This window comes from Theropithecus gelada, chromosome 2, assembly GCF_003255815.1.
Source record: "Theropithecus gelada isolate Dixy chromosome 2, Tgel_1.0, whole genome shotgun sequence".
In the NCBI taxonomy this organism is placed as follows: domain Eukaryota; kingdom Metazoa; phylum Chordata; class Mammalia; order Primates; family Cercopithecidae; genus Theropithecus; species Theropithecus gelada.
This window is the reverse complement of record NC_037669.1, coordinates 53,756,894-53,782,507: the sequence shown is the minus strand read 5'-3', so window position 1 is coordinate 53,782,507 and position 25,614 is coordinate 53,756,894. Positions and strand designations below refer to the sequence as shown.

The window sequence follows — 25,614 nt, the reverse complement described above, 5'->3', positions numbered from 1 at the left end:
CTCAGGCAAGTCAGTGCCTCTCTCTGGGCCTCCGTTTACCTGCAAAAGCATTCAACTAGCTAATACCGAAGGACCATTTCTAGCCTAATGGCCTGTGAGTCTATGGCTCAATGAACTCTCCCAAGTCAAGAAAGAGACAGGACTATGATAATGGCATCCACAATAATCATTTCCACCATCTATTGGGTGCCTACTGTGTGCTGGGAACCCTGCTGGGCACCAGGTCCTCCTCGCCTCACACCTACAGTGCAGCCTCCTGACAATCTTCTCACTTCCGGTCTTCTCCCTTTTAATCCATCCTGCATACCTGGCCAGTTTCAGCTTTCTTAAACCCTGCCTGCTCCTTTGCTCCAGAACACTCAGTGGCTCCCCAGTGCCCCTCAAGGTCAAGACCCAACTCCTTAATGTGGCAAGTGAGCCTTCCATGCTCAAGCCCTTCCCTTTCTCATGGACTCTCCGACAGACTGTGTTGTCTCTTTGTCTAGTCCTCCCCATTCCTCGTACTCAGTAGGTGCTCAATAAATATTTGTCAAGTGAATGAACGCATGGATAAAATGTTTCTCTAAATTAGGCTACTCAAACTTGAGTCCTTTGCAAAGCAGCCACAAGAGTTTTGCAAAAATTGCATGCCATGTCTATTTTTATTTACTTAAATATTTTCCTTTTTTAGATTAAATAAATGTATCTCAAAAGGAAACTTTACATCATGCTATAACTAGAAGGCCAATATTACTTGCCAGAAATAGGTCTCCATTAAAATAAATACAAGGACAAATGAGCAAAGCATTCAATTCTAACTAGATACTGTTGTCTACCAAAGCTGGCGGCCTCTCAGTTAAAACGGGATTAGTCAGTGCTTTGGAGAGGTGTTAAAGACTAAACTAGCACCAACCTGAGACTTACCTATTGACAGAAATCACAAGGATGTAACAAGGGGATGAATAGGGAAGAGCTGTTTCACTCTAAGTTATCCCATTCCACTGAAAATTATCCTACCTACCAGCGTGGTAGGATACCACCTAAGAAGTTAGGCTGAACTGGGATCCAGGCTCTGCTCCTCTCCTACTGTGTGTCTCTGGGCCAGTGATTCGTCCTCTCTGCACCTGCTTCCCCATATGTCAATCATTACCAAGCAGCGAGTGCTCAAAAATGTAGCTAGTAGGCATAGTTTTCATGGCTTTGTCAGCAGATAGCCAAGTACCCTCGGGCAAGTCAGTGCCTCTCTCTGGGCCTCCGTTTACCTGCAAAAGCATTCAACTAGCTAATATCGAAGGACCATTTCTAGCCCAATGGCCTGTGAGTCTATGACTCAACGAACTCTCCCAAGTCCAGGCCCCCTGTCCAGGACCCCATCTGCTGCTCATAGCAGACTCTGTCTCCATGACAACAAAGAATCCCATCTTCCAGGTTTTCCAAAATTATAGTAACACTGAGAAGCCCCCCTACAACCTAAGAAGGTAGTGGCAGCCTACACTTTGGAAACCCTGTTCTGCAGAGCCCACAGCTCCAGCTCAGGAGGTATGCATATGAGTTCTCTGAAAGACTTTAACTCAGGTTTTTTGAAAGAGCATTGGAGGTCCTGCATGCAACTACCTCACCTTCACAATATAGTGTCCCTATCTGAAGTCTCACTGCACCAGAGACAGCTCTCAGAGCTCGACTGTGATAAGAGTTCGTTGGACACCATCTTCCTGGTGGAATAATGAGCTTCCCATCCCTGCAGAGATGCAGACATATGCTGGACAGTCATGGGTGTAGGGCAGGGGCAGATAATGTCAGCGGGGGCAGGGAATGTCGTGGAGATAATTCAAGCGTCAGATGGTCAACCTATGAAATTGATCTGATAGCTAGAGTTTGCTTTCATAGGTAAGTAAAACAAATCTAGAGGGACAAAAAGAGAGGGGAATTCATTCTGGTCAGCAACTTAGAAATAACAGAGAGACAATTGTGAATGGGGTTACCCAGAAAACATGAAGGACAAAAGGGGGATGGGAATGGCTATTATTATTCTTTTTTATAATGCTTCATAATTCTCAATCCAACACTGGATTCATGAAGGCTATTTTGGTTTTAAGCAACATAAACTGAATTCAAACTTGTGTAGTATAGGAAAAACGACTTAATGATATAAATAGCTGACACTGCCTTCAGGTATGGCTGGATCCAGGGACTTGATATACATCAGGACTCACTCCGCTCTCTGTCTCTCAGTTCTGCTTTCCTCTATGTTGGCTTCATTTTAGGTAGGGTCTGCTCAAGTTCTACAAAGATGGCTGCCAACAGCTCTATGCTTAGGAGCTTTGGTGGAGATTGAGTTTCTGTTTGACAATAGTTTTTGCAAAGTCCCAGGCAGAGTTCTCATTGGCCCAGCACATGTCACAAGTCCCCTCATTGAGGTCAGAGTGCCTTGGTTGTCTGATTGTCAGAGTGCCCTCTGATTGTCTGTGCCCTGGGTCACAAGTCTGTCTCCAGGAGGAGGGAACCCCACCCAACCATATGAATATGAGTGAAGGAGGGGAAGTTTCCCAAATGAAAATTGAGGTTCTGTCACCTAAAGAAGTTGAAATGAATGTCAGGCAAGCAAAAGTAGCCTTCATTTTTGCTACCCTTGTATCTCCACTCAAGGCTATGCTCCACATCTCCATCCAGACAGCTTCTATTCATCCTCCTATTCATCCTCAGTTCAAATGGCACTTCCTTGAAGAAACTTTCCCAAACCATCCCACACTGGACTGGAATCCCCTGCATGTGTGCTCTTGGCAGAGCTTGTCATTCTGGGCTTGTGTGGTTATTTGATGAAAGCCTGTCTCCCATACTGGACTGGCATCACCTTGAAAGCTGTGGCCTGTCTTGCCCATCGCTCTGTCCCTGGAGCCTAGGACAGTGCCTGGCACACAGGAGGAGCTCAGTAAATACTTATTTGAAGTACCAATGGAGGTCCACAGCAAATATGACCTGGTGATCAGTGGTGGGAGGCGAATGGGTCAAGAAAGACATCAAGATTCCCTGCTCATGAGTGAGAGTGTGGGGAGACAGAAGTCAAGGTGACCTTGGTGAGCACTGCCTTGGGGGACTCAAGGATGGATGAAAGCGGGAGGAGGCGAGGTTACATGGGGTAGAGGACTGGAGATCCATCAGCAAAAGCCATCCCTGGGGACACAGAGAGGAGGGGAAGGGTAGGTCAGGGCTGAAGAGAAGGAATCTTTTCTCTGAGTTCCTGGGGAGCCCAGAGGGAAGGGTTGATGTGGCGCCATTCCCAGGAGCCTTTATAAAAGAGAGTGGGGAGGTCAGGGCTTCGCAAGGACAAGGGAAGGAGTCCCTATGTGCTGGATTGGGATTGGTTGGAAAAGGGATTTCTCTGGGAGAATCCCTCAAACCTCAAGAACTGGGAGGAGAAGGGTGTCTGGCGCTTCTGCCACCATCCCTGTTTCCCTTTTGAGTAATCTGTTTCCGCATCTGTCCATCCACACACAGAGTTACTTGTGTCTCCATGACCAACCGCTGGCAGTGGACAGGGTGTCCTTCCCACCCCACCTCTTACACACACTCCCACCTGGTACCCAGAGCCTGGTCACCCCAGGCCAGGCCTGTGTTTCCAGGTGTAACAGGCAGGAGACGCTGCCCTAGGACGAGAGCAGGGAGGGGGCAGGGGCCCACCCCCACCCACAGCGACCCACAGAGGGCGAAAAGAGGACGACGGCAGAGAGAAACAGAAAGGACAGGCCAACAGAAGCAGTCCTGCAAGGCTGGACAGAGAAAAGCCAGGAGGGGAGTGCTTGCTGTGAAGGACAGGGAGACAGAGACCAAGGCGGACAAGCAGACAAGCTGATGACCCAGGACAAGGCCGGGAAGAGCCATCCAAGGAAGGAGAAGGAAGGAGAGAGACTGGAGCGGGACTGCGGGGCAAGCGAGGGAAGGAGGGGGTGGGGAGAGGGAGGGAGGAAGAGAGAGGGGAGAAGGAGGGAGAAGAGAGCGGGAGAATGCGAGAGAAAAGAAGGGAGAGGGGAGGCGTAGAAGGGGAGAGGAGGTGAAGTGAAAAGGAGAGAGGCTGCTGGCGGTGAAGCTGCAAGAGGCAGCTGCGGAGGGAGCGCGCGGCGCGGGCCGGGAGAGCGCTGGGCGGGGGCGGGCGGTGCGGGCAGGGCCCTCCCCGAGCTGGGCGGGCTCCGGGAGCCGCGGGCCCCGCCCTCCCCCTCCATCCCTCCGGTCTCGCTCCCCCCTCCTCTCCCTTCCCCGCGTCCCTCCGCCCGCCCTCGGAAGACCGAGACAGCGGAGAGGTTGCGGGTGAGCTGCGCTGTGCCCAGGAGCGGAAGAGTCGGGAGCGCAGCGCAGCCCGAGCCCGAGCGGCCCCGCGTCCCGAGCGCACCGGAGCGGCCGAGCCGCCCCGCGCAGCGCCCGTCCCGGGCAGTGCAGCCCCGGCCGCAGGTAGGAACGGGCGGCTGGCGTCGGGGCGCGGGGAGCTGAGCCTAGGATAACGGCGCAGGACCGGCTAGAGTCCCGAGCCGCCGCCGCGAGCCGGGTCGGGTGGGGGGCGGACACCTCGAGATTCAAGCCCCCGCGCGGCACCGTCCCTGGAGCCACATGAAGGAGCAGGGGCGCCGCTCGGACCCCGACGTGCGCCCGGGCCATCCATCCTCTGAGACACGCGGGAGGCAGGAGAGCTCCAGCAGAGGCGAGAATTGCATGCCCCTTCCCTCCTGCGGTGCCCCTCTGGCCCCGCAAGTTGGCGCTGGATTCTGCTGGAGCCGTCGAAGCTCCCCATTCATTCCCCAGGGGATGGAGGGGACGCGGAGTGAATGACACGAACAGCGTTAGGGGACCGTGCGCCACTTTCCCAATCCTGGGGTCAGCTGAGCCGAGTTAGAGCTATGCCCCTCATTTGTTATCTGCGGCTACGGCGGGATCGGGTGCGACTTGAGGATGGGACATCTCTGGGACAGCCCAAGCTCTCAGAAACGTTGGCTTAAAAGCACACCTGGGCTTGGGCCGAGTGCACTGGAGCTAAGCCTAGTGCACCGGAGCTCGCATCGCGCCACCCCAGCCCCGACTTTCTCCAAGAGATATGGGGCGCGGGAGGTCCCTTAGAGGGCTGGAGGACTGTGTCTCCTTGCTGCTTCGGGAACGGCGCTCCCCTTCTTGCTTTTGCTCTCTGCGTTTACTCCCGGGGCGACACTGCTCACCACGGTAGCCTCGGGCAGTGTCCGTTGGGTCCTGAGCACACGTCCCCACGGGTGGCACCCACAGATGTCCTGTTCTAGGCTTGGCTTGGTCTTCAGACAAGAAACTCAGACCGGGCAGTCCCCTATTGAGGCTCTGAACTAATATCCTCCCAAAATAGACATGAACCTCAAGGAGAAAATTGGAATTTTTAAAAGCTAAATGATAACACCACGTTCCTCCCCGATGTGGGGCTGGAGGCTCATTCCCTTTCCCAGGAAGCTCAGCCTTATCCCCATGAAGAGCTGGCGGGGGGTGGGGGAGAGGGAATAAAATGGCTCCTGAGCTTTTGTGACACCCCAAAAATCAGAGACCGTGTCAGACTGAGTGGCACTGGGGGTCTACCTTTGTTTTTCTGTGACACACAAGGTGGGTGTTTGGCAAGGGAGTAGGGGATGTTGGGTGCTGGATAGTGCCTAGATTCTGTGTCTTTGGGAACTTTGGGGGAAGTGTCCTCCTAAGGGAGCCTAAAAAGGCTACTACCCCTGTCCCCCAAATTCCAAAACAAAAGAGGTCAGTGAAAGCTACTCGCATCTTGCATGTTATCTCTTTATCTTTGGAGCGCATTAGGAGGGACTGACCCAGCTCCAGATCAGGGTCTGGTTGGAGCAGGCACAGACCCTCTCCAAGGCAGAGAAGAGGAAAAAGAACTTGCCCTTAGAAGTGGGAGTCCCTGCGGGAGTGGGACGGACCTTTTCCCAGAGCAGCCCTGGCAAAATGGCTGAGCCTCCCTCGGGCCTCAGAAATAAATCGTCAGGCAGGCAGCAAACAAAGAAAGAGCTCTGTCTCCAGCCAAGCGCTGGCTCAGTGGCCAGTCCTTGGAGGACAAACAGTGAGTCCCAGGCAGAGAGACACAGCCCGGCCTGTCTGGCAGAGCATCTGGAAAGTGGGGTTCCCCTAGGAACACACAGGAGAGAGGCAGCCACTCTGGAAGTAAAATCAGGGACCCTCTGTACTGATGTGGGACACTTTATTTCAGGTCTGGAGGCTTGAAGAGAAGTGAGTCTCCAGGAACTTAGATGGGGCTGGGAAGGATGTCTAGAGACCAAGGAGTAGTAGCTTAGAGGGTAAAAATGAGGCAAAATCAAGTCCATCAAAGCCGAAAGATGCACAGTGGCCACGTCTCTCCTGCCTGCCATGGATTTTACATGCCTGGTGACCCCAGAGCAGCAAAGACTATGAATTTTTTTACACATGGCCCAGCACACAGCAGGACCTCAATAAATCTCTTAAAATAAAGCCTGCATGTATGGAAGGTGATGCTATCACTGGCATGGACCTACCTGCAATCTCTACCTGTCTTGCTGAGCCAGGAAGGCTATAAAATGTGGCCCCCTGGCCCATAGCCAGGAATGAATGAGCCCCAGATGAGGGTTTGCTTTGAGCTGAGGCATTGCCATTTCTGGCCGGGTGACCTTGGGTACATTCTTGTTCCTGTTGGAAGGAAGGAATGGAGTACCCAGAGCTTCCAATGTGCCAGGGGTTATTCTTATAAGAACTGTGTAAAGCAGGCACTATTCTAATCCCCACTTCAGAGGCGATGAAACTGGATGCAGAGAGGGGAAGTGACTTGCCCAAGGTCACATAGCCAGGAGGAGGAAGGGCAGGGATCTTAACCCTACTGTTCTAATTTGCAGGCCAACTTTGTCCTCTCGTGGGTCTCTGGGCCTCGGTTTTTCCATCTGTAAAGTGAAGTGATGGGGTGGTAGTTCCTGTGGGCTTGCCATTGGAGCAGTGGCTGGTCCTCTGCCTTGGTGGCATATGACATGCTGAGAGCACCATGAAATAAAACACCAATATCAGGCCACTTCTTGCCATCACACAAAGACGCCGTTCCTTGGCTTGGCTGTGAGCTCAGCAGCTGAGATTGAGTTCCATGCCACTTGGAATTTGGAGATGTTTTTTCCACCCTCTTGCTTGTCAGTGGTTCACAGGCAGGGTGTTGTTAATGACAGTTGATTCAGCCTTGCCACCACCTTTAGCGGCCTGCATCCTGAAGTTCATCTCCTTTGTCCTTAGGAGCCCATCCCTTGCCTAGTCCAAAATGCACCCACCTTCCGCTTGACCACCAGCCCCGCCCCAGCAGCCCCTCTCCTCAGCCACAGCCCCAGTGCCAAACCCACTTAGAGCCACTTCATCGCCTCTCTGCCCAAATGGAAACTAAAATGCGAGCGTCAGCAGGCCTGTCTCTGCCTGTGTCGGAACTACCCCTTCAATTCAACCGCGCAGTGTCGCCTGAGCTTCTCTGTGTCTGGAGAATGCTGGGCAGGGTATAGCCCCGCTGGATGACAGCAACCTCAAATTGACCTCAGTTGCCAAGAGCATTGGGCACTGCCCCCACAAGGTGAAAAGATCATCATGTGTCCACTGCTCTGTGGCTTGGCGTGCCTCGATGCTGGCTTCTCAAACAGGCCCTGCTCAGGTGGCTCTTTTTGCCAACTTTACCCCGTTTTCTGAAGGGCGCTGGGAGATGGAGGGGAAGAGGTTGGTGCTTGCAAAGCACCCAGGAAATGGGTCTCAGTAAGCGTATGAACATCCAGCATCTTCATCTACTCCATGCTCACCCAAGACCTCTGGGGTCAGGGGAAGGGGCTATGGAGTCAGTGGGAAGTGGGCCAGTAGCAGAGAGGAGAGTTGCCTGGCATAGGCAGTAGGTGTGAATGCAAGCTGTGATATTTCAGCGGAGACCTGGAATTCAGTCATAAACAGAAAAGGAAGAAAACACTAAATATTGTTCCAATGCAATTGTATCAAAAACAGTAATAACTGTCAGTTACTGCATGTTGGCAATATGCCAGGGACTGTGCTGTGTGCCTTACTTATATCATTGCAGTTAATTTTCACAAAGCCCTGTGAGATACATAGCATAATGATCCCTATAAGGGTGAGGAAACTGAGGAGGAGAGGGGCTAAGGCACTTGCTGCAGGATCACTGGGCTAGTAAATAGCCTTAAAGCCCAAACCCAGTCACAGCATGCTTAAATCCCTGCCACTAAAAAGCCCCTGACACTGCTTACTTGGCAATGACCATGAGCACCCCCCACCGCCTCCACCCCAGTTAAGGAGCTGCACAGTTTACAAAGCACTTCTTCATCCATTCCATCTGTGGAGCTTTGCCACAGCTCTGGGAGGCTGGGTGGCATAACTTTTGCGTGATAACTGGGGAAGCTGACTTGCAGAGAGATGAATTTATGCCCAAGGTCCCTCAGCTGCTAGGTTGCAGAACTGGGGTTCAAATTGAGATGTCCAGCCTATTACAACATATTTGGGACCTAGATTTTTTTTTTTTTTTTTTTTTTTTTTTTTTTTTTTTTTTTGAGACGGAGTCTCGCTCTGCCGCCCAGGCTGGAGTGCAGTGGCCGGATCTCAGCTCACTGCAAGCTCCGCCTCCCGGGTTCACGCCATTCTCCTGCCTCAGCCTCCCGAGTAGCTGGGACTACAGGTGCCCGCCACTGCGCCCGGCTAGTTTTTTGTATTTTTTAGTAGAGACGGGGTTTCACCGTGTTAGCCAGGATGGTCTCGATCTCCTGACCTTGTGATCCGCCCATCTCGGCCTCCCAAAGTGCTGGGATTACAGGCTTGAGCCACCGCGCCCGGCCGGGACCTAGATTTTAAATTCATTTGCAGCTAGTGCTGATGTCGTGCACTCAGCCACCTTTCCCTAACTCTCGGGTGTCTCCCAATTTTGTCCCCACCATCTTACTGCTTAGGAAGCTATTGAGAGTGCCCTGACAAAGCCATCAGCTGCGTTTACCGTGATCTGACGTGACACAAAAGTGGCATCCGATTCCATGCAAGCTGCCTGCAGCGAATGGCCTTCTATTTTTACATTTCTCACAAATTGGAAATTACAAGGAGGCCAGGTCTTGCAGAGAGATTGGCTGTGGCGCTCTGAAAGCAGGGGATGTACAACTAGGTGGAACGGGCCACTTTAGGATGCCAGGGGCCCTGTTGGCTGTGAAAGGAGTACCCCGGCTACTGGGGCTGGATGGGATCCTGGCACACAGGCCAGGCTTGGGGATGCAGGAGTTAGTGACTGCCTTGGACAGTGACCTGCAGCTCTGCCCACCTGTCGGTGGCCTGGTGTCTGCAAGATCTGTGTCTCACGCCAGCTCCTGAGATAACTGAGCCCTGGCCAGAGGGACATTCAAGGTCAAAGATGCCCTGAAACATAGACAGCAGGTTGCTTTCATGAATGTGTTGTTTGATAAGGAGGTTCTGTGCAGGGAGAGGGCAGCAGCCACAGGGAGGTGAGCAAAGACATTTGGTATCAGTGTTGCGGTTTGCTGCAACTTAGCACTGATCACGATACTCCCGGTCATCAGAACCGCACGTTATACTTTGCTAAAAATGCTCTTGCAGCTGCTCTTTCTTTTGATCATATATAAAGTATTCTAGGGGAAGAAAATATGGTCCTTGAGATCCTGGAGAAGAATCCTCTCTCTAATAAAGAGTGACTTTTATTTTAAGCTAGTTTTCTCATAAAACCCAAATCAGAATGACCTTGACCCAAATGAGGCTCCTTTGCACACATGTGCTTACATGCACATGTTAACACTTACGTAGAATTTCAGTTTTCAAAGTGTTTTCTCAGTTGAAGCTTGTGACAGCCCTGGGAGTTTCAACTGAAGGTAATTTTATTGTTGTTATTAGTACCATTATTATCCTCATCCAAAAGATGAAACTGAGGCTCAGTGAGCCCTGACTCCTTGTCTCTGTCCCCTAGTTTCCCAGCTGATGGAAATCACCTTTACTAGGCTGAAATCCAGGTTCACCAGGTAGCCCATTGAGAAGTAGTCCAGATGAGGCCAGTTCTGGTAGGAGGTAGAGCACAGAGTACTCAAAGATCGAGACTTACAGGAGAGCTTGGGAAGGTATGGCTGTGAGGTTTGGGAGAAAAGGGCCATGGCATCTTGTTCTAACCTTACCTGAGCTCTGGCCAGAGATTAACATCTCCTTGGTTATCTGGTTATGCCCAGAGTTTGGATCCAAAGAGTGATCATTTGGCTGGGGGCTTCCAGCAGTAGCCAGACCTGGAGGGAGAGGAAGGGATGGTTGCGCTCAGACACCTACCTGCACACAAGAATGCTTTTCTCAGTGAATTGGGGGAGAAATGAACACCAGGGGCCCCCATGAGATTTCATAGAAGGATCTAAAGGTCTTCATAGCCAGGAAGGTTGTGGGGAGTGTTTGTATGTGAGCTTCAGCTCAGACCCACTGGAGGAGCAGGCTATGTGCTTCTGAGCCATGCCCAGGCAAGAGGGCAGGGATGGGGTGGGGATATGGGATGGAAACCACTTTACCCTGGCCATGACCCACTCCCCTCTGCCTTTGGACTGTCGCCATGCTGGAGACTGAGAAATATCACGAGTTCTAGGAGCTTCCCTATGAGGTGCCGGGGGAGGCAAGAGACCTGAGGGTTTGACAGTTCCCTGGCTGGATGGTGGGGAGAGAACTTGTCCAGTTTGACCCTGACAATGAGTTCAAAGGGCCTGCTGGGCACTGGTCCCTGAGCCAAGGCTGATGCTGGACAATAGGTGCTACTCTCCCCTTCTGCCAGAGAGGACCCTGAGCCCAAGGGTGGTGGAGTCACTCGCCACGGGGTGCACAGACCAAGATTGGACCCAGGTCTTGGTGATGCCAACCTCACGCTGCTTCTGAAAAGCACCTGAGACAAGATAACTGTGGGGGAGCCAGGAGCTTTTTCTCTGTATTCGCCATTTCTGGCTGTGCCATGCAAGGGCTGAGAAAAAGTGAAAGCAATGCAAAATAGAAGTGGCCAAAAGGAAAACCCACCAGCTTCCTGGGCACTGTCTGAGCTGCCAGCCTGCAATCCAGGCTTCACTGCCGCCTGAGCTGACTAAGCCCCTTCCTGCCCAAGTCAGATGTTTCCAGAGCTTAAGATCAAGGACCCACCTATGATTTAAAAAAAAATAAAAAGTAGGCCTGGGGAAAGGGAAGAAGTCATCTTACTGAAGAGTATTTTTTTAAAGGTGGAATTTAAATGCACTCATGGATTACATATGCATTTTTAGCAGGTTGGTTCAGCATAATGACACAGAATGATCTGATATGTACATCTGTCAGTCTTGGGCTCTGCCTGTGACCTAGGCACTGAGCCAGTACTTCACAAGCATTGTCCCAGGATCCTCAATAAGGAAACTGAGGCTCAGGGAGCTCAAGAAGTTGCCCAAGGTCATATCACTGACACGGGGCAGAGTTGGGAATCAGATCCAAGGCTGCAGAGCTCCGAGGCCTGGGCTTGCAGACCTGAGAAAGAAGTGGGAGAGCTGCCTCCTGCTGGGCCTCAAGCCTGTGGGGGACCGTGGGCAGGTTCTTTCCCCTCTCTTGGCTTTGCATGCTCAGTTCATACAGCCAAGGGGTTTGGACCATTGGATAGGACGATCGGCTGCTCCCTGCGCCAGGCGCCAGTTCTCCAGGCAAGGGGAGGGAAGTTGTACGCCCCACTTCCTCCTCTCCTCCTCCATTTCCCCCATAATAGCCTCCCCGAGACTAATGACTGAGGAAGATAAGAGCCCTTTCTCCAAATGGCAGTGAATGCCACTAATGACAGAGCAGATGCAGCACTGTTAATTATTCCACGGGTATTAAATGAAAACGCCAGCCCTGGAGGAGTTAAATAGCGCCACTGATCTGGCAACGGCTGTACTTAAAAGTGGTGCCATCAGCCTGGGCCAGAGCAGAACAGCCTCCTCCCAAAACTTGGAGTTAGACAGGAATCACAAAGGAAGGGTCCCCTCATTGGTCATAGACCCCCTTCAGCTCAGGGTCCGAAGCAGCTCCTTGGAGACATGGATCAGTGGCTGCTTTGGGAGATTTTCTTAAAGGCCCCTGGGGGGCCTAGACTAGTTACCCTCAGGAGCAGATGTGGACAAACAATTGGACCGAATAAAACTCTGAGCACCTACTGTGTGCCAGGTCCTATTTTGGATTGTAGAAAGAAACCGGGTGCTGTTGCTGCCCTTTGAAGATCTGCTTGCAGTGAAAACCGTAGATCCCTTAAGAGCAGGAATGCTCTGTCTTTTGGAGTCTGTGGTCCCGTAGTCAAGAACACAGAGTGGGTACCTCTTTATTACTTTGATTATCTGCTGGTTCCTTGAATGAGAACCAGAGGCCACACAGATTGCGGCCAGAGCAAGATCGGTGGGCAGGGGACTGGGCCAGGGGTCAGGCTGTCTTCTCCAGGTACAAGCAACGTGACCTTCCTGCACGGCTTAGCCCCAGGTTCTGAAATGAGGCATGACGTGGATGAAGAGCTGGGTTTTCCGCTTGCTGAGGCACCACAGGCAACTCCTTTGCAGTCTCTGAGCCTCAGTTTGCACATCTGCAAAATGGGGAAGATAAGGGTTATGATGGCTGCAGGCAAAACCACCATCTCCTAACCAACCCTGGCCCTGAATCTGGAGGATCACAGACACCTCATAAACATTTGAAGAGTGACATTCTGGAGGCAATTCAGCAGAGAGAGGGTAGTCACCAAAGGCGGCATCCGGTTCTTCCTGTGGGTCTCACTCAAACCTCACTCCAACCCCCAACTCATTTCCAGCAGCTCAGGTCACTTGTTCCCAGCTTCCTGAACCTGGAAAGCCATTTCTCAGGTCTTTCTAGGCTAGAGAACATTACAAAATCCACCCATTTCAGACACACCTGTGTTATAGATGGGTAAACTGAGGCCTAGAGAGGAAGAGTCCTAGGTCTTGCAGATGCTAGGACCCGGAGCTTCTAACCCCTAACGCAGTGCTCTTTGCCTTCCACCAAACCAGCCCAGCTCCTCCGTTAAGAAATTATTAAATAGAGTTGGTGGAAGGACTCTGGTTGCCGTGACAACGGAGCCTGTGTCCTCGGGAGATAATGGCGTTGCACAAGGCAGAGTGATGTGTGTTGAATGCTGATTCGGGAGCTGCTAGAGTGAGAGTGAGCACAAGAGGAGAGTGGAGGGGACCGTGTCTAGAACTCAAGCTTCCCCAAGAAGGAGGTGCGGGACTGGTCGGGGTGGGGCAACTTGCCTCCTCTACTTCCATCCTTCCTACAGCCTTGTCAGAATGGGATACTTCCCTGCACTTCGTGGAGGTGCAGAGTCAGGTGAGGAGAGGTGAAGTGACTCACCCCAGGTCACAACCAGGAAAGAGCTAGAGCTGGGATTACACCTCCAACCAACACGAGGGCCTAGGCTATAGGGAGGCCTGGAAGGAGGCTGCCCTGCAGGGCCAGGGGATGGTTGACAGAGACCTTTCTAAAGTCTTAAGTGCTTGTGGAGGTCCTGATGGGCCAGGAATGACAATTCCAGCCCAAGAGGAGGAGAAAACAGAACATCAGGGTAGCTAAAAGCATCAGCTTTGGAGCCAAAGTCACATCTCTCCCTGCCACTACCGAAACTGTGTAATCCTGGGCGAGTCACTTTCTCTCTGGACCTCAGTGCCCTCATCTGCAAAATGGGGATAATACCAGCACCTACCTCGTAGGATTGTGGTGAGACTGCATATCATGAGGCAGATAAAGCATCAAGCCCCAATCCTGGCCATAGCTCAATCACCAGCAGCTGTTGTTATGAGCCAAAGGGGAGAGGTTAGGAAAAGGGTCCGCTCCCAACCATGTATCGGCTTGTAATTTGTGGTGTTGGAAGAGTGAAACTGGCTAATACAGTACAAGCATGGTACATAACAGGGTTCTTCATTCCAGGCTAGTAAATATCACTAGAACAAATGAACAGCTCCATCACCAAAAATATACATAAATATTTTGCATTTGAAGAGTGTGAATGGTGTACCTCACTGCAAACGTACTGTCCTTAAAAACCTCTATGCACACCTCACTGGGGGAATTTGTGTTTGCTCTATGCCAGCTATCTAAATGACCCCATGCTGCAAACGCTTTTGGAAAATAAACACTCTCACCCACACACCTAGTTTCTCTTCTAGAAGCACAGCTGGTGCAGTAGACTTACCTCCCTAATCAGGGATTGGAGAACATGGGGTTAATACCCTGTGAAACCCCAAAGTGCATCATTTGCATGCTGGCAAAGATGCAGGCTGGCAGACAACCCCATTCCATTTTGGAAGCGGAAAGAGGGTGCTGGACTCAGGCATTTGGCTGTTTCAAAAGCGCTGGTGAGAGCTGGGATCCTGATGATTTAGATGCAAGCAACCATTTTGTTTGTTTCCGCAAACCTGTTTGAGCAAATCCACCCCCAGAGATAGCAACCTGTTTCTGGGTCCTCTGAGAGAGAGGGTCATTTGTTTGCTGCTGTTTCTGGGGCTGGATGCCAAGCTATGAGGCAATGAGCTGAAGACCTTGGATCTTGACACCCCTATTCCAGGCAGGCAGGAGAGGGGTCAGGGAGACTGATTCAGTGGACAAATAAAGACAGTTGACATTTAACCAGGATTTTAACGGGTGTGCCAAATTGCAGGATACATACACATACCACTTTGGGAATCGCGTTTAATAAACAATTTGCTCTAAGAATTTGATTTGATCAGCATCTCCCAGTGACTCCCACCATTCCTTTATATTGATTGCATATAGGTTAAGATAACACTGGACCGGGCGCAGTGGCTCACGCCTGTAATCCTAGCCCTTTGGGAGGCGGAGGCGGGTGGATCATGAGGTCAGGAGACCGAGACCATCCTGGCTAACATGGTGAAACCCCGTCTCTACTAAAAATACAAAAAACTTAGCCAGGCATGGTGGCGGGCACCTGTAGTCTCAGCTACTCAGGAGGCTGAGGCAGGAGAATGGCGTGAACCCGGGAGGTGGAGCTTGCAGTGAGCTGAGATTGCGCCACTGCACTCCAGTCTGGGCGACAGAGCGAGACTCTGTCTCAAAAAAAAAAAAAAAGATAATACTGGCCTTCCTTCCACCCAGAACTTTTTTCCATCACTAACTAAAAATATAAATGAAAGCCCTGATCAGGTGGTTTATTATAATATCTGCCAGATATCAAGCATTTACTATGTCCCAGATGCTGTACTAACTACATATTTTCCCATTTAATCCTCATAGCAGCCCTAGAAGTAAGTGTTATCACTTCTGTTTTAGACAGAGAGGGTAGGTGACTAACCTACAGTCACACAGCATTGAACCAGAGCTGAAACTCAAAACGAGGTGTCCTTGCTCCTAGGGAAGGACAAATTTTCTTTAAGTCCCGCGAACAATGAGCATACTTATGAAGAGCTCCTGCTTGGGATATCATAGACTGATGAGAAGTTTGTCAGGAGCCATGATAGGGGCAGGCAGAAGAGGGCATTGCTTCTTGTTCATGGGACTTAAAGAAAATTTGTTCAATAAAAATCTGATTTTTAGCCGGACACGGTGGCACATGCCTGTAGTCCCAGCTAGCTGGGGGCCTGAGGTGGGATGATTGCTTGAGCCTGAGAGGCAGAGGTTACAGTGAGCTGAGATCATGCCACTGCACTCCAGCCTAGGTGACAGAGTAAGACCCTGTCTCAGAAAAAAATTAAATAAATAAATAAATAATCTGATTTTACCAAATGGGTAGACTGTTCTTGTTACATAGGTGTTTTCACTTTACAAAAACAAGGGGCTCTATACCATAAAATTCCTTTCCACAGCTAAGTGAGTGAGTTAAGAACAGATGCACTGGTGAACGTGAGCATTCAAGTCTTTTAAAAATAAAATCAGCCTTTATATTGTGGGAAAATATTTTAGACCCTGGAATCTGACCCTTAACTGACTCTGAAAATACACGCCTCCCTCATTCTTGCAGAATATTCTAAAGCAGAGTCTCTCTGAAGTTTTTAAAATCCAACTGAGCTTTTATTAAGAGAACAATAGGATTTGTTGTTTCCTAAATATAAAATTATAACACCAAACATGCTTTTTCAAACTTCACCACCCCCAAGAGTTCGACATATCCCCTAGGGAAGGGGACATTAATCCTCATCTGTCTTCCACTGCTCAGAGAAAGAGCTCTACTGAGTGACTACGACTGCACCGTGTATACAAGGATTGCAAATTCAGGGGCCGTTGAGGGCCAGACAGGTCACAGAAATGCGTAAAGAGGTCAGGGATAGGATGATAGTAATGGTGGGACTTGTAGTAAACTAGAAAACACATCACCCCTGCCCTTCTCCAAAGCATGCAAGTTCAAGTTCTAAAATTCAAATCCGATACCACTCAACCAAACATATTTGTGGGATCCATTCGGCCCAAAACCACCACGTTGAGATCCCTGGTGGTTCTTGTGACCTTGTATGATCTTGATCCAGACAATTTCTCTCTGGGGCTCAGTCTGATTGTCTCTAGAAGGGGCTGATAGAGCCTGCAGAGCTGCTGAGACAGAGAGAGGAATGCAGTCCCAGGTGTGGACGCTTGATAAAGAGCCGTGGCGCTGTCTGCAGCCACTGTCTTGGATGTGCCTTCTGCGACGCTAAGCCAGCTCTCCGTTTGGGCTGTGCTCCTGCACGTGACTTATTTAGTTCATCGTTTAGTTCAGGCAGCCCTTGCAGTGTTATGTTTTCTTTTCCCCAAATCTGAGTTCTTAAAGGGCCTTTACCTTAATGCCCGTCGGAGTCTTCCAAGCACATCTTGAACAGAAATGAACAGCTATTTTAACCCCACGGGCTTCTTACAAGTGTGTTTTAAAAGGCAAAGAGTGATGTAAAAGAATGGCAAAAGGTCATCGTGCCGCTCTTATTTCCTGGTCTGAGTTAATCCTTTCTGGCCGGTTGAGCACGGGGCTTTTACAGAGGCATCCCCTGGAACTGAAGTCCTCCAGAAAGTCCCACACCCATCAGAGGCAGAAGGAAGAAAGGAGCCTGGAACAGGCGGTGAGGGTGCAGAGGGAGGGCACCCGGACCTGTTCCACAGGGGCTCGCCCTCATACCCAGCACAGGGTTGGGGGCTCCAGCTGGTGTGGGGAAGTAGCTGCCCCGCGTGGAAGGTTAAGACTAATGGGCCCCCAGCAAACACAGTCAGAACCAACTGAAGGAAGTCAGTGGAACAGGCCCTGCAGCCTGGGTTCAAAAATCCCGGCTCCTCCGCCACTTTTGACCTTGGCCTCCGCCAACCTCAGGCTTCTCTTGGCTGAAAGGTAGGCTACCTCCCTCCCTCCTTGGTTCAGTGAGCTGACACAGTGGAGCCTTGGACAGCTTACAAGCAGTGAATGGCACATCTGTTTTCTCTTCCATCCTTCTTTCCTTCTGCCCTTGTTTTTCCTCTTTCCCCTTTCTGATCCCTTCCTGTGTGCCCCCTTTCCTCCTCCTGTTTTCCTCCTCATCACTCTGCTCCTTTACCCCAGCCTCCTGTCTGTTTCTTTCCTCCTCTCCTTCCACTCCCTTTTCTCTCCTTTCTGCCTCCTTCCCACCCTCCTCTCTCTCCATCCCTCTCCGCTTTTTTAAATCCACCCAGGGGATGCCTCCAAGTTCCCGTATCTGATCCCAGGGTGCGATGTTCCTTGCCCTGCAGCAGGCATCTCTGCGGGCACCCACTGGCCCCAGCATGCGCTCCAGGGCCAGCCCAGGGGGTGGCATCTGGGGCTTCCCTTACAGGAAGCAATCAAGAGGGTTTCCAGCATTAAACCACTCAGGAAGCAAGGCCAGTCTCTGCCCAAGAGCATGCCTCACTGGCCCCACAAGAAGAACCAGGCCTAAGGCGTAGTGGTGTGCTGGAGCCTGCTCGCAGATGGCGCACACCCAATCCTGTGACCTCGTATTAGTACTTTGCATGGGTCACGGTGGGAGTGTTTACACCACAGAAATCAGCAGGTGCTGCAAATTGAGTCTTCTGTTTTGTTTCCTAAGAGCCCGTTGTTAAAACTTACCAGCACACCACTGCTCTGTAGACCTGCCGCCTTCTCCGAAGCAAACGTTCCTGTGCTGAGGCCTTGTAAGAACAATGTCTGCTGCCGTACAGGGCAGAAGCCAGAAGAGCGCACGCACATCTAGCACTGTTTAAGCTGCCTGCTGTCGGGGAAGCAGAGCAGGTGGAAGATCTGAGCCCTGTTCTTGCAGAGGTGACGGTGCAGCTGGGAAGCTAAGACAGAAGAATCTGTAATTAGTCAGGAGAGAACCCACGTTGTATAGGGTGACCAGGCCTTCCTCCTCGCCCCCACTATGGTCCTGGCTCAGGCACTGTCTCTCATCCTTCCACCAGCCCTGTTACAGCAACCTCCACCCATGCTCCCTCTCCTCTCTTCCTCCCCACACAGCTGCTGGGGGATCTTGCCAAGTCACCATCACATCAAATCTCCCCACCTTCCATGGCTCAGGTGGCAGCCCTGGTGACCACTCCATGCCCACAGCGGAGAGGGATAGTTAAGAACATGGGCTTTGGAATCAAACTGCAGTGTCTGGGAGCTGAGAAGTTGTTTGACTGTCTGAACTTCGGCTTCCTCATCTGTACAGTGTGCAGTACAGAAAGGCAGTAAATACATTAAGCACTTCCTCAGCCTTCGGTGTGATCATCATTCTCATTACAGAGTAAAATGTGCCCTCTTTTCCTGCATCAGAGTTCTTTACTACTACTGGCGGCTTCCTGGCCACGTTTCCCTAAATCACCCCAGATTCTAGCCCCCAAGCCAGCCTCCTCACTGTCTTCACATATGTTCTGTATTTTGGCTTTGTTCTGTCTGCCTGGAATGGACCAGGAGCAGTTAGGGTTTCGGTTAAGAGCAAGCAGTCCGGTCCTGCTCCTCTAGCTGTGATTATTTTAAAAATATCCCCACTTCTGCTCCATTTTCCACCAAACCCAATGCTACCCCTCCCAGTTGCCTGCCTGAACCCAGACCCCAGGGCAGGGCACCACCTCTCCTTCTCTGTGTGCTGTGGAAGAACTTACACCGTGGATGTGGATTGTCCATGGCCCATCTCCCAGCTGTCCCAAGAGCTCAGTGGCAGCAGGACTCAGACTCCAACTTGCATCTTTGTCCCTCAGCACCCAGCATGAGGCCCGGCTCCCTGGAGGTGCGCAGTAGATGAGGATTGGATTGAAAATTGCCTTGACTGGCCGGGCGCGGTGGCTCAAGCCTGTAATCCCAGCACTTTGGGAGGCCGAGGCGGGTGGATCACGAGGTCAGGAGATCGAGACTATCCTGGCTAACATGGTGAAACCCCGTCTCTACTAAAAATACAAAAAACTTGCCGGGCGTGGTGGCGGGCGCCTGTAGTCTCAGTTACTTGGGAGGCTGAGGCGGGAGAATGGCGTGAACCCGGGAGGCGGAGCTTGCAGTGAGCCGAGATCACGCCACTGCACTCCAGCCTGGGAGCGCAGCGAGACTCCGTCTCAAAAAAAAAAAAAAAAAGAAAATTGCCTTGACAAAATGAGGTGCTCAGTTGGGCACTATAGATAATTAGGGGCTGGAACAGACATTAGTAAACCACTGATGGTGTGAGCGAGACAAGCAGGATTGGATCAGAGTGAGGTAGAGCTGGAAATCGGAGTCTGACTCTCCTGCTTGCGCACAGAAGAAAGCTGAGGCACAGAGAGGGGAAGGGACTGGCATAGGGTCACACAGCTAGTAAGTTCAGGGTGAGATTTTAAACCTGTGTCTACTGGACTTCAGGGTGTCAAGCCCTTCCTCCTCAGGTCAGCTCCTCGCGGCAGCTGCAAGACACAGGCCATGTCTACAGTTAGAGGACAGCTGGGGTCTCCAAGAGGGCAGTGCTGCCCCTAGAGGCTGGCTGCCTCCTGGAGACTCTGATTAGAACCTCCAGCCCCACGGCTCAGCCAGAATCCCACGTGACCTCCCAGAGACTCCCTGGATACCTGTAGGGTTTGTCCAGCACAACCATAGGAGCTATTTTAGAGCCAGAACTCAGAGGCTTTTATGCTGGCAGCCTCTCTTGAGTTTCTTAAAAAGAACAGCAGGCCTTGTCCTTGTGGAGGTTTGTCCTGGAGGGAGGTGGCTGCTGGGGATAGGCCATACTTGTACACCCCAAATGGAGGGCTTGGGGGGTTCCACAGGTACCCCATTAGAGACAGCAGAGTGGTTAAGAGCTTGGACACAGGAGCCCGGCTGCCTGGGTCAAGGCTTGGAGCCCCTAGCTCCTAACTGGGAGACCTTTGGCAAGTCACTTTAACTTCTCTGTACCTCAGTTTACCCATCAATAAAATGGGGGCTAACAGCAATTTAATAGACAAAAAGCATTTAGAGTGGCCCCTGGCACATTAGTAAATGTGTCCGGCTCACTTCCTCCCTGTGCTGAGCTCTTCTTTTTCTTTCACCCCTTGTTAATGAAAAGTTGAGGAATTTTTCTTTTCTGCAGGTGGCTACAGAAGCAGGAGAACCATACTCCTGGAATCTGTTTCACCATTGGATGGGTCTGTCATATTCCAGTAGTTGCAAAGTTGAATTTGTTCTCACCTGGGTTGTCGGGGTGGGGATGCCTTCTGGCCTTCTTCCACATTGTGGTTTCAGAGGTGTCCTAGAAAACCTGACTTCTAGGCTCTCAGAGGCTGAGAGCAGAGGGGAAGGGCTAGAGCCTCCATATATTCATCTGTCCTAGGACAGTGAGGCTAGGCAAGCTCATCTCCATGCAGTCACATTTCTTTCCCTCTGGCATCCAGCAGGCATGCTTGGGCAGGTCAGGTCATGAGGCCCAATAGGTCTAATGGCTTCAGGGAATTTCACACAGGCCAGTGCCTGGGAGGCACTTCCTAGACAAGCAAATAGCACCAGACTATAAGTCAGAGGGCCTGGGTCAAGTCCTGTGTGACTTTGGGCAGGTCATTTGACCTCTCTGGGCCTTAGTGCCATCATCTGCAAAATGGGACAAACGATCATTTTAGCTTCAGTGTATTTAGCACTTCCTGAACTAAGCACGGTGCTAGAAAATTCAAATCCAGTCATTACAGAGTGGGAAGTGGTCACTATTGACCTCCTTTATTGACGAAGAAACAAAAACTCTTTTTTTTTTTTTTTTGAGACTAAGTCTCACTCTGTCGCCCAGGCTGGAGTGCAGTGGCGCAATCTCAGCTCACTGCAAGCTCTGCCTCCCAGGTTCACGCCATTCTCCTGCCTCAGCCTCCCGAGTAGCTGGGACTACAGGCGTCCGCCACCACGCCCGGCTAATTTTTTGTATTTTTTAGTAGAGACGGGGTTTCACCGTGTTCGCCAGGATGGTCTCAATCTCCTGACCTCATGATCTACCCGCCTTGGCCTCCCAAAGTGCTAGGATTACAGGCGTGAGCCACCACGCCTGGCCAAAACAAAAACTTTGAGAAAATAAGTAGCTTACTTGAAAGTCACAGTGGGATGTTGTAAAGAGTAGGCATGCAATAAATACTACCGACAAAGACACCTGCTTCTGCAAATTCCCTCTCAGGTACGTTGAGGCAATGGAGGGATTTATACCAAGGCATGAAACTGCTTTCCTTCATCTCTTGAGTAAGAGTATGTGGCTGCCTGGGAGCTGGGTGGGAGTCTGTAATGTTCAGGTCACTCTCATGCTGTGTGACCTTGGGCCAACCACCAGTCCTCGGTGGGTTTTTTTCTTCATCTATAGAATGCCATGGTAGACCAGGTGCACCGGTTTGGCATGGAGCAAGTCTGGACCAGGAAGGAGGCCAGTTGTGTCTTGGCCCTAAGCACCACTGTGCATGGGGCTGAGGATCCAAGAATGGAGGCCTCCCATTTAGGCCCCAAGCTGTCCCAACCAGCTCATTTCTCCTGTAGCCTGCATCCCACCACAGGCCTGGCTGGCCTCTGAGGTCTTGTTAAAATGCTGGGCCTTGGAGACCCTCTCTGGTGGCTCCCTTTCCATCAGGGCACATTCTCCAGGGAGCTTTCCCTGATCTCCAGGACAGTGCGTGGCAAGCGCTGCCCACAGCACCGGCTGTCCTGCACAATTCCAACCTCCATCTAACCTTCTGTACCTGATCATCCAGTATTAATTGGTCTTCACATTTGTATAACATTTTTCAATTACAAAGCACTTTTGCGGCCATTCATCTCTTTGAGTGGCAGCCTAAGCTGCTATTTATTGACACTTCCTGTGTGCCAGGCCCTTGGCTGGCCTCTTTCCATGCATTATCATGCAATTCTCAGAGCAATTCTGTGAAATCCACATTTACAGATGAGAAAATCAGGACTCAAGCAAGCCAGATATCTAGCCCTATTGCACAGAGATTTGAACGAAGTCCCATGAAATAATCTGGGTCATCCCTAACTTAACAACTTCTGAAGCTGTCGTATGTGCCTAAATCATGGGACCTGGTTAAAAATCAGCTTCTCATTCCACAGGTCTTGAGTGGGGCCCAAGATTCTGCATTTCTGACAGGTTCTCAGGTGATGCTGATGCTGTCTCTTGAAGAACCGCACTTTGAGAAGCAAGGCCCTGAAATCACTGGGCAATTTCAGACCCCAGGCTGGCAAGGCTGTTTCCTTATCTGTCAGATGGGTGAAGTAGCCCTGGCTTACATAGATGGAATGACTCCTGGATGACATAGTGCCTGCAAAATGCCTGGCACACAATAGGCGCTCAATAAATGCTAGCTCTTCGATAGGAGCTGGCATGAGTCTGGGTACACAACAGATGCTCAATAAAGCCTTGTCCAATGGATTGAGCCTAGCATTTTTCCCAAAGGCAGAGAATAAACTGTATTATGTTTCCCCTTGGAATGAAGCCAAACTCAATATTAATTTCTTTCTTGAACCACGGAGTTTCAAAAAGAAAGAAAGGCAAACTAGAGTGATTGCAGTCGAAGCGAGCCTCTGTAATTTCTGTAATTACAGAACGAGAGCAAAGCAAAGCAAGCACAGCCTCATGGAGGGAGTGGTGTGAGGTAGGGGGAGGGGAAGAGCAGGTCCTACTTCTAGACCCACTGCTCCCCCTCCTTGCTTCCCTGGCTTTTCAGGGCTCCCCACTCACTCCATGGTGGGGCCATGGCCTGGGACAATGGCAGCCCTGAGACTCCAGCCCTGACCTCTTGGTCTCTGCCTAGGTCCCCACTCCACGCAGCCGCCTGTCCCTCTGATGCAGTGGGACAGAGGGAGATTGTCCAAGGCGGCTTCCACACACTCCCCTCCCCCTTGCCTGCCATCTGGTCCAGGGCTGGGCTGCTCACAGCCAATCATCCAGCAAGGCCCACGGCCCAAGGGCGCCACCTCCAGAATAGATTGTGGGTGCCAGTGCCACTTCCCCAACTTCTGCCGGTCCAGCGACCCCCATGCAAGCCGCTGTCATCTCTCTGGACAGGCAGCCTCTGATTATGTCTCCCTGCTTCCCCCTTGCCCCTATGCAGCCTCTTCTGGGCAGCCAGAGGGAGGCTCTTCCCCCACCACTGCAACCCCCCACTTCCTCCCATCCCACTTAGAATGAAACCTGAATTCTTGCTGTGGCCTCTGACACGTGTGTGACCTGGCCCCTGCCCAACACCTCCTCCTGAATCCGTTTCCTCTCATATTGCTCACACTGGACTCCAGCCACTTTGGCCACCTTGGTGTCTTTCAAAGGTGCCAGGCTCGTTCCTGCCTCAGGGCTTTTGCACTTGCTGCTCCCTCTGTTTGAAATACTGTATCCCAGAAAGTCCCATTTCTGGCTCCTAATTCAGACTGAATGTTTTTTTCTCAGGCCAAATAAAACAAGCCCAAGGGCCAGTTTTGACCCATTTTGCCACTTCTGATGTAGGGCTTCCAAACTGTACATGTTTTCTTTCCCTAACAAAGCATCTTGTCATTCAGAGATTGGCAGAGGAATTCTTTGTGCTTGGTTTGGCCCCATTTTTATCAATGGCTTTAACACTTGGTCATAGAGCATACACTGAGGAAGGATGGGATATCCTGGGAATGTTTCTCCATCTTCCTGCCTGGAGTGTCTTTCACTAACTCCATCCTTCCCAGAGGCCCCATGAGCGAGTCATCTTCTGGTTTACTAATCTGATCCCATTATCAGCCCTGCCCCATCCCTGCAGCTAGTCCGTAAGTTCCTTAGCCCAGTGTCCAAGACCCTTCACATACTGACCTTCCTAGCTTCACACTTTGTACTTTAGTACACGTGTTTCCCTCCACTTGGAACACCTTTTCTCTCTTTTTAAACCTGATGAATATTTATTCAACCTTCAAAGCCCTGCTCAAGTGACCCCTTGTCTAGGATGCGTTCTCTGGCTGTATTAACGCGTTTCTTCTAGGCCTGCCGTGTCTTGTTCTTACACCTCTTGCAGCACTATCACAGGGTATTATGATCAGCTATAGGCAGAAATATTTCTCCTTCTAGGCCATGACCTTGACAAGGGCAAGTGTCTTGTCTTACTAAATTCTCACACCCTGAGTATCCACCCCAGCTCCACGCACATAGGAGGCCTCACTAAGTATTTACAGAAATGAATCTTTCTGCTGGAACCTGTTAGTTCACTGATTCAGATTCTGGCAACCAGGGTGTAGTTCAGAATATAAAATGCTTGAAGAGATGGCTCCATTGTCGTTTCAGCACACAGCATGTGCTCAGTACATACTTGCAGAATGAATGTGTTAGTGAGCGAGTACAGAGGACCTGACCTGTCGTCACTGGTGGTCTCACATTAGTAGTGCCCTGTGAACGTGGCTTTGGTGGAATTAAGTTAATCATGGTATAGTATGCACCTGAAGGAACGTGGAGCCGGATTCTGGGTCTCAGAATGTTGTTACCTGATGAAGAAGAACGGGAAGACGCTGGAAGAAGGCTTTGGAAAAATGCCCAGATCATGAGAAGGTGAGAGGTGTTTCTTCTGCCTGCTCCACCAGCCGGTAGAGGAGGCTGATCACAGACTGGCACTCAGGACAAGGTGGAAGAAACGTGTGGTCTTGCCACTACAGACTCACAGAGCTGTCCTCCAACATGATCCCAGAGAGCCACAAAATACAGGGGTGTGTCTCAGGAAAGGAAAAGTAACAACTTGCAAAAAGGTTGGTTTTGCTTCAGAGAAATGTTCTAGAAAGACAGCCAAGTTACCCTGCCGTGAACTCACACACACCTGTGCTTTCTGCATGTTATTTTTCATAGGAGAGGGAAGTGCCAGGAATTAAAATTGCCGAAGCACTGTTCCCCAGGTGTGCGGGTGAGGCATGCTTCTTGGGACCACTCCATTTAAGTGTTGGGTCCCAGGCGCGTTCACTAGCAGGAGGCTCTTTCTCATTTTCCTCCCATGGACTAGATGTTTGGGATTTTTTTTACTACCAGACTTTATTACAGAATAATTATTTTTGTATTAACAAACACATGTACCACTCCCAGCTTCTGACTGGCCCAAGGTGCTGAGCTAGACTTCTTTGCTTTGGTACAAAGAGAGCCCAACGCCAAGAGAATTGACATTTCTGTTAGCTGGTATTCCCCAGGGGGACTAAAAGGATGATTTCCATTGGAGTTTTTAAAATGCTGAAGACACTGAAAGACCTGAATAGTAAACCCTTAATAAACGTTAGTCGGCATTATTATTGTTGTTGTT

At 50.8% G+C, this 25,614-nt stretch overlaps 1 protein-coding gene across 5 annotated transcripts in view; it reads left to right on the top strand.

The window, feature by feature from the left end:
- The first annotated feature begins 4,194 nt into the window (after positions 1 to 4,194).
- The window catches only part of SLC6A1 (solute carrier family 6 member 1), a 45,863-nt gene continuing 24,443 nt past the window's right edge, over positions 4,195 to 25,614 (top strand). For 3 of the 5 annotated variants that reach the window (XM_025375552.1, XM_025375550.1, XM_025375551.1), the window contains exon 1: positions 4,233 to 4,422. The gene's annotated coding sequence lies outside the window, so the exon portion shown is untranslated. Of the gene's footprint in view, positions 4,423 to 25,614 lie in introns of all 5 variants that reach the window. The other 2 variants (XM_025375547.1, XM_025375548.1) reach the window with 2 other exon arrangements.